General features: G+C 42.1%; 1 protein-coding gene across 2 annotated transcripts in view; it reads right to left on the bottom strand.

Moving 5' to 3' along the window:
• Positions 1-4,237: 4,237 nt before the first annotated feature.
• Positions 4,238-9,467, bottom strand: part of cfap61 (cilia and flagella associated protein 61) — a 50,701-nt gene continuing 45,471 nt past the window's right edge. The window contains exons 26-27 of one of the 2 annotated variants that reach the window (XR_008830471.1): positions 7,252-7,332; positions 4,238-6,062 (exon numbers count right to left, since the gene is read on the bottom strand). The gene's annotated coding sequence lies outside the window, so the exon portion shown is untranslated. Of the gene's footprint in view, positions 6,063-6,939; positions 7,333-9,467 lie in introns of those variants that run through there. The other variant, XM_056405222.1, reaches the window with a different exon arrangement.

The following is a 9,467-nucleotide window of genomic DNA, read 5'->3' as shown; positions in this document are numbered from 1 at the left end:
TGTGCGCGGCCTTGCAGAGGTCTCTTTCAGTGATTCGTCATGCCTCGGCCGGGCTGCTGCGCCGGCGCGTGCCAGCTCACCGAGGAGGGCCGGGCCTGCTCGCCAGACGGCCGCTCGGCCAGACAGCCTGCCGCTGTCAGCCAGGGGCCCGGGACTCACTGTTGGCCCTGGCAACCGTTCCCCTGGCCCCGCCCCACCCAGTGACAAGAATAGGCAGCAAACACCCCCCAACACACACACACACACACACACACACACGCCTCCTTCCTCTCTGCAGGCTTTTCATTAGCTGCAGTCATCGGGAGGTTAGGACTGACAAGTGAAGAGGTTTGAACACACACACACACACACACACACACACACACACACACACACACACACACACACACTGCTGTGAGTGTTTAACTGTATTGACCAGTGATTAAAGTTAAGTCGTGTTGAGAAGGTCACTGCAGCATCGTCATGGAAACGAGCAGATCAACAAATCCTCACTGCTCCACGTCACACAGGATCTTTATTACCAACTTTTGTCTCTATTGTTTTTTAATCTTTAGTCTTTAGCGTCTTCATTGTTCTTTTATTTAATGAATCACCGTCTCTGTTGTTCACTGCTGCAGACGTGACTCCACTGGACTGTCTAACTTTATTAAATGACAGAATAAAGTCCAAATCCTTCTTTTCTCAGGCATCTTATTTTGTAATTTCATGATTTGCATGATTAAAATATGTTTGTTATTCCTGTCTGCTCAGTGTGAAGTCACGCACACACTGAATAAATGCTCCAAAAACACAATTTACTAAGTATAATTATGACGTTTCAACATCACCTCAAAATATCATAATTATACTTAATTATCTTTTTGGGAGCTTTTTACTTTGATATTATTTTTGCATGTTTACCTGATATAATGTTGTGCATTACACCAGGAAGCACTGCTCCTGTCTACTGCCTCATTTAACCTTAATTATTGATCACAATACACGTCACATAATGTTTTGATGATACAACTACAGGATGTTAATAGTTTTATTTTGGCATCATCTGCATTAGCACTGGTACTGTTAGTTAAGCTTGATTATTTTGTTGAACTATTTTGTGTCTTAATTATTATCTATGTGTGTTATTACAGATTAACTGTAGTAATCAGCTTTAAAATCACTGTAGTTATCATTTATCTTCAATAAAATTAATCTGGTGTGTAAGAGAGAGAGTGTGTGTGTGTGTGTGTGTGTGTGTGTGTGTGTGTGTGTGTCAAGCAGACTGGCAGCAGCAGAGGGGGATCCAGGCTCATTTGCATAATTATGCCCCTGCCTCCTGCAGCACTGAGGAGGGGAGCGACTGTGACCTCTGATGACCTTTCTTCAGCTGCAGCACCGAGTCGCTCGGAGACTAAAAACACCCTCACAGCCAACGACACTGTCCCCGGCAACAGTGACAACGGATTACAGGCTGCGTGTTTCTCATGTTACTGTCTATAATCTGAATGAGTGAAAGAGCGAGTGTCGAACTCCTCCACTAGAAATAAAACTGCTACACAGGGTTTGATCTGAAACTCAAAGCTTGAAAGTTACACAGATAAACGACAGTGAAAATTGGAAACAGCTGATTATTGATCGACCAACGCTAATGTGAGTTTGTTTGGCTACGCTATAAACACGGTCGCTCTTCTGTTTTAGCCTCAAGAATTCTGGGACCTTTTGTATTAAACTGCTGTTACCTTGGTAACCACAGGTATCAACAAAACAACCAGGACTGAAGTCTGGGTATTTTTGGCCACTTGGAGGCAGTGGAAACGAGTTCTGAACACAACACTGACGTTAGTACGTTATACTAAAAAAAAAAAAAGGAAAAGGTTACTTGTACGACATGTGACCACATTTGAAGTCGGAGTGAAAAACCAGTCGTACCCCTTTTTACACCAAAATTAGGGAGTTTTTTTTAATCGCGGGTGAAGCCGAGTGTCTCCTTCTGAAAGAGTGAGCTGCTAGCCGCTGTGCAGACCGGTCAAACAGATCCGACACGTCTCCTCCCCGGGTTTCTGCTCCTGTCAGTGTGGGAGCCTCCCTGAGAGACGACTATTTCGGTGACTGTGTGTTTTTGAAACTTATTTCAGGGCTGCAGCTTCACGCTTTCATCCCTGAGAGCAGTGTAGCTGCACAGTTTCTGGTTTAACAGCACCGTGCCGGACAGGTGACAGGTGTGTTACAGTGTCTGAGCTCTGGAAGATGTCACAGCGTGAGGAAAGGCGGAAATTAGCGTCTTGACCTCGGTGTTGTGTTTACTTCCCTGCCGATCGGAGGCAGAGCCGATAAATACCAACGTCTTTCTCGTTGTGACACTCTTTTCACTTTATCATTTGATACACACAAGATTTTAAATTAATATTAAATCCTGCGTGATGCAGCTTTGACACTTGCATATGCAGTAGCATCGACTTATCAACAGGGTGCATGGCATCAACAGCAAATTCCAAATCTTCTGCAGCCGTGGATCAAAACACCTTTTTAAAACATCATATCTGTGAGATCATTGCTCAGTTTGAAGGTCTTCATCTCCCTGAGTGTGACCGCCTCCTGCTCGCCGGTTGTTTATCCGGCGCCGCTGGTTCATCGGAGAACGTGCACATCTCTGCATCAATGCTAAACAGGCGCGTTTGTTTCACGGCTCACTGTGCGGCAGGATTTCTGCTGAACCAGAAGCAGGTTTCCAATGGCGAGAGGCTTCGGTGTGCTCATTAGAAATTCATTCTGAACAGCTTGTTATTATCTTTGGCCTCTGGATGTGTGAATAGATTTACAAGCATTAGGGCCGGGGCATTGTGTTGGGCATGTGTGGAGGAGGTCCTGGCCCCTTTGTGTTTGCCAGGGCCCTCAAATCAGCTGCCCCCCCCCCTTCACCTCCACACACACACACACACACACACACACACACACACACACACACACACACACCATCCCCCTGCCCCACCCATTACCTCAACCCTCTGAACAAAAGCTTACAGAACACACTGATGTTTTGCAGATTTTTAGGAATTACAGAACAGACGTGTTCTTTCAACCACAGCAGATTCAAAAATCTGGTTTCCACCACAGGCTCGTGTATTTGTGTGACAGCGTGCACACACGTCCCCGGTGTCTCAAACCTGCCAATACACGCTGAGCAGTAATGACTTTCTACAGTCAGCCATAACTGATATATTGAGTAAATAGTTTCAGGTTTGCACAGACAAGAAAATGACAAGACGCCAAAAAATGCTTCCGACGATTCACAGAGCAGCTGAGGGAGGTTTGTTTCAGCCTGTGGTCACAACTGTGTTCTCACTTTGTTGTTCCTGTATTAAGGTTTGAATACTGTCACAACTGTGTCCGAGGAGCCGAGTATCAAAACTGTGAAGTACGAAAAGTTGTCTCACCCTAATGTGTTGTGGTGTGTGGTCGGGTTTCCATCGCAGCTTTGTGCAACATAGAAGCGATTTCCTGTAGAACAGTCGATACAACACAAGTGTGGACGCTCTGTGTTTCCATGGAGTGACGTTATTCGAGTAAAGGTCGTTTTTTCTCCTCGTGCAATATCCAAATTAAACGTGATGACTGATTTCCAGCCGTCTGCCTCTTGTTTGGACCTGGCTCCCCGGGGCCTGACGCAGCAGGAGCCTCCAAACGCGAAAATGCGAAAACGTAGAAAAGCGAAAATGTGACGTCGAATGGTCCGAAAAATACGGAGGCCCTGAAAGGCAAGTGATTTTTTTTTTTTTTTGTTGCCAGTCTTGTTCAGGATCTTTTTTTCTTTCATCTGTGAAAACAAGCCCAGAGAGGCAAATCAAAAAATACTGTAATTTTTTTTTCTCTCTTCCCAGGAAAAACAGTTTAAAGTTCTTGCAACATTTGAGTTTTTACTTGAAATTTGCACTTTTCCATTACTCATTTTTAAGTTTGCAATTTCAAACTGCAATTTAAGCAGGTAAATGGAAACACGCCCAATGTCGTGCTGAAACTTTCTTCCAACCTTTCTAAACTGTGTCCAATCAGTTTAATTTGCCGCAGCTGAACTCCAGTCGAGTTCTTCACACAGCTCAACATAGTTAAAGCAAACAGGAAGCACCTGACCAGTTTACAGCCACCGCAAAGACTCTGAACACTGAATGACGTCTGTGTCTTCTAATGCCACTGTACATGTGATTATAACCAAATGGACAACAACATACTGTAGAGCAAAAGGACAGTCTGCAAGTGCACAGTGCTAGAATAAATATTGTACATACAAAGTGTATTATAGTCTGGATGGAGTATTACGTTACAGTACATGCAGTGGGTGGTTAATGTACAGTATATGTATGTTTACAAGTCTGTGTACAATCAGAGAAGCAGAGCTGAAGACTGAACAAATAAATCAAAACTGAGAGAGTACCAGAGTATCACTGAGACAACAGTAACAATATTTAATCTCTAATCAATATTGATCTGTCTGACTCTGACACTGATGATGTTATCGTCTCCTGCCTGTTCACATCCTTCGTACGTTCTTCACGTAAATGCAGCTGCTGGTCAAATATGTTTTTGTATTTTTCAGACTGTTCGGTTTATTCTCCTGAATTTTTTTCATTTCCAATAATATTTTACACTCTGTGTCACAGTTGGATATTTTTTGTTGTAATTCTTACATATTTATTCATTATTTTATTTTTTACTCTACAAACCAAATGACCGGGATAATGAAAAAGCCCCAGAGGTTAGAATTCCTCTCGGCCCGTGTGCTGCTGGGTAGAGTTAATTAGCTTTCCCACTTTGAGAGCCTTTCAAGTCAACAAGGCGATTAAGGTTTTATTTGAGCCCTGCTAATCAGAGGGGAGATGGGTATCACAGCCAGCTGTATCCTGCTCTGTTAAACCCATCAGTTGTCATCTGCAGACCCTGACGTCACGGGTCCAAACAGGCTGCATGTACCGACACAGTGTGTTCTCCAAGGTGCGACCAGAGCGAATCAAACTGCTCACATGAGCAACATGATCCTGGTGTTACGTTCACATCATGTGGGAGTTTCTATGACGTCAGATACATGTTGAATTTCCTACATGATGTACGACCTGTAGTTCACTTACTCTGGATTTAAAGCAGCTCTAAGTCAGTTGCTTCACCACTTTGGTCCGGACTGAAACACCTGAACGACCGTTGGCAATCAAATCTTTTTGAGACAGTCATGGTCCCCAGAGGACAAATCCTCCTCAACTCGTGCTACCAGCAGGTCGAGGTTTCTAATCTCTTCATCTTAGGGACATTTTGACTGACTCTGACCTCAGCTGAACTTTGTGTTTTATGAGAATTAACAACTGTTAGCATGCTAAAATGCTAATTGTGATGAATGTCATAAACATTATATCTGCTGAGCATCTACATGTTAGCATGCTGATGTTAGCATGTTCTGTTAGCAATCTTGGTCATTTCTCTGGTCACATGTCGCAGGACACAAGTGCTCGGACTTGAAGAAGCTAAAATTAGCTGAATGTTGCAAACCGTCCCACCCACTTTGCTGTGATTGACACGACTTGCAGAAACACGACAACGGTGAAGATGGAGCGTGAATCTGATGAGGATTTAGCGTTTTAACTTCGGCAGCTTCATGTCCAGTGAGCGAAAGACAAACGGCAAACACTCTACAAGCTCCAGCTCAAGTTTAATCTTCACTAAAAACACTGTGTTCCTGAGTTTTAAGTGTGTCAGGCTCTCGCCGCTTGTTTCCCTCCACTTGTTGACTCTCGATGCCACGCTCGCCTGCCTCTGACACCAACACCTGCCGGCCTGGAAAATGCCCCCGAGGTTTGTTTGACTTACGTGGGCCTACGCAGAGAGGCAGCGAGGCCGTGTTTACTCTGTCTGCTCCTGCTTTTTATTTCTTTTTTGTTTTTTTTGTTTCCTCTTTGTTTGAGTGTGTTGGAGATAAGAGAAGATGCGTGAGGGGAGGCGGCAGCTGAGAGGGGGAGAGAGGGCGGCCGTAATGGAGGGCAGGGCAGAGGAGGAGGAGGTGGATTCAAATCTGAGGGAGCCGGTGTGATGTAACTCGCCACCTACTCATCGCCACACAAACACCGAGGAAGAGAAGAAGAATTCAGATGTTCTTATTATTTACCGTCTCGATAATACGACAAGTAAAATAAAACATTTCATCGATGGTTTAGAAACAACTTTTTTAACTTTTTGACAAGGTGAAGAAGTGTGACAAGATGAATGGATGATGGTTGAATAGATCAATATTATTATGGGTGGATGAATTTTAGCAAAGATGAATGAGTGATGAATGAATGCATGATTATTGGACAGATGGATATTAGAATGAATGGATGTATGTTGGACTAGTGAATGAGCACAGTAATTATTCATTAATGGATGAATGATGGATGGTTTGATGATGGACAGGTCATGGGTGGATGGAGGGGATTGGTTGGTTGGTTAATAGGTTAGTTTGCTGGATGGTTATTGGCTGATTGGTTGGTTAATAGATGGATGGATGTTTTTTGGTTTTATGGTTGGTGGGATGGATGAATGGGTGAAAAATGAATTGATGGTTTGATGATGGACAGGTCATAGGTGGAAGGATGGAATTGGTTAATTGGTTAGTTGGTTGATTAGTTGGTTGGTAGATGTGTCATGGATAGTCGCATTAATGGACTGATTGATGTCAGATTAATTGATGGATGGATTAATAGACGATTGGATGGTTAGAAGGGTGGAATAGTGGACGGATGGATGTATTGACGGATGGCCTGGAAGTAACGGGGCTGATGGGATTTGTAGTCATAATGCTGACAAACGAACAACTTGTGTGAGACGGTGATTTTTTGTTCGACTGTTAACGACACATTTTCATCTAAATAACAATAAAGGACCGAAACAATATGTTGTTTATCCTTTATGTTCACATGCACACAAATACAGTCATTCATCTACACACACACACACACACACACACACACACAGAGTGTAACATTACTCCCTGTGCTGGCCTAACAGCATTAGAGCAGTGGATGTCTGATTAATCCAGACAAATTGAATCACATCGTGTCGCTTTCATGTCTGATAACAAGTCGTCTGACGTGAAGAAGAAACACAACAGCAGCAGAAGGAAGCAAACACATTAACACTGACTGGCAGCAGAGCGTCTGAGCTATGACCAGACGTGGTTAAAGGAATAATCTGGAACAGTTTAGCATGAATTAATGTCTGTTTTTCTTCTCCCCATGGCAGCGTTGATTTCACCTGTAGAGCCAGTACTTCCTCTCCATGGAGACATGAACCAGATTCAAAGGGAATCCATCCGATAGTTGTTGAGATACGTCACTAAAAACCACAAATGTGGACACAATGAAACAAGAGGCTCTTCATTATTTTCTTCATTAATAGAAATTTATATCATACAACAAATAATAAGTTATGATTCAACTGGTTATCAGGCTGTGCACAATTAAAGTGAGTGAATCCCCAGTACAAATGATGCAGGATTCATCCTCTGGGGACCATGAATGACAATCCATCCAGTGGCTGTTGAGGAGTTTCAGTTTGGTTCGACATCACACACTCTGTATCACACACACCTGAAAAAGACTGAATCTGTATTCATGTGTAAAAACTCCAGATTCACTGTTCAGCTGCGAAACATGTTCATGTTCCATTTCTGCAGATCTGACAGCTGCTGCTTTCTCCTCTCACTCTGTTTCACTCTTTAGTTCTTTCTTAGTGTGTGTGTGTGTGTGTGTGTGTGTGTGTGTGTGTGTTATCTGTAGCTCTTATCTGCAGTCTGCTCCCCAGCTGGCCTACACCTGTCGGAGCCACACAGAGGAAGGAGACACAGACTGATGGCCTGCCTTTGTGTGTGCTAAGTGTGTGTGTGTGTGTGTGCGCGCCTAAGTGTGTGTGTGTGTGTGTGTGTGTGTGTGTGAGATGGAGGAGTTAAGGTGAGGTGAGACAAAAGGTTTCAGTCTATTTTCTCAAATTCTCAACAATTTTCAATCTAAACAAAAGAAAAACAGTTTTTGTGAGTTTTGGTGAATTAATGAATTTCATTAAAACACACGGAGGCTTCTTCATAGACTGTTTATTATTATTATTATTATTATTATTATTACTACTATTAACAGATGTTGGAGAGCACCTCTGGAATACACACAGTGGAGGCCACTTCCAGGGATATAACCTGTTAATTATCAAACCGTTTATGAACCCAGATCGAGTTCAGTCTTGATGTTGGGAGCAGATGCTGAGGAAGACTGTGTGATATGATAGAAAGCTCCAGAACAGCTTCTGAATGGAACACGAGGTCATTGACCTTTAAAGTGCCAGGCCAAGAGTGCAGTCTTATTGTATGTACTTATCTTATTGTTTAAATCAAACCACGTCTGTTTCTGTCTTCACAGGGAAGGTGACTCTCATCAGGGAGTGATGCTCAAATGTTGTATAACCTTACAACAACATGCAAAACAAATGTTAATTTTTCTTGTTTTAAATAAGAAGCAGTTATTGATATGCTGATTAACAGTGAGAGGAGCCAATATGTTGAAAGCCTGAAACTGACAGCAAATATACGTTTTAACATCTGCAGCTTTATCTGGAAAAACTCCATCTGCTGATGAGAATCGTGATTAATTTTTAACCAATTTATGAATAATTTAATAAAAAATTGCATTTAAATTATTCAACTTAAAAAAACTATTGACAAAAAGAGACAAGTCTTTATTTTCAGTTCTGTAAATGACAAATTAGAGAAAACCAAACGTTGCAGCTGGAGACTAATAAATAGTGAGATCTGAGATATGATACGAGGACAAGTTGGTAAATGGAATAAATAAAAGTAAAAAGCCATTTAATAATTCAAAAGCTTTTTTAAAAAAGGCATCCATCCTTATTGTGAATCCATTAAAAACAGTTAATTTATTCAACATGGAATTATAAAATGGAATTATTAATTGGTGCATTCAATAATCATGTAAATGCAAATTTAATTACCTCATAAATAGTTTTCAGTATAAATCAACAACTGATTTATTGAGCTTGAGAGTTCAGTGTTATTTGCTCGGTGTGATGGAATTAAATATGTTCAGTGTTAAAACTTTAAAAGTGAAAAACTGAACATTTATAAGTTTATTTATAAACTTAAAGGAGCTATATGTAAGTTTTGCTGTTGCTACATAGCTAACATTAACATTAGCAGCTGTTTACTTTTCAGTCTAGAAGAAATATTTTGAGTTCAGCATCAAACTTCGTTCCTTAACTCTCCAGAGGTGGAAAACAATCATCTTGTTTTGCTTGTGTTCCTATCACTTCTTTTCTTCTACTGAAGTTAGCACGCTAACCAGCTAGCCCCGGCCTGGTCTGCCCATCTCGTCACTTTCCGATACCGAGTCACTGTGGCATCCAGTCTGCCCTGAAGAAGCAGCTGCTCAGAGGATGCATTGCCAAGACTGGTAAGTAAACAGCTG

Source organism: Seriola aureovittata, chromosome 19 (assembly GCF_021018895.1).
Source record: "Seriola aureovittata isolate HTS-2021-v1 ecotype China chromosome 19, ASM2101889v1, whole genome shotgun sequence".
In the NCBI taxonomy this organism is placed as follows: Eukaryota; Metazoa; Chordata; class Actinopteri; order Carangiformes; family Carangidae; genus Seriola; species Seriola aureovittata.
The sequence above is the reverse complement of the archived record's forward strand: the minus strand, read 5'-3'. Positions and strand labels throughout refer to the sequence as shown.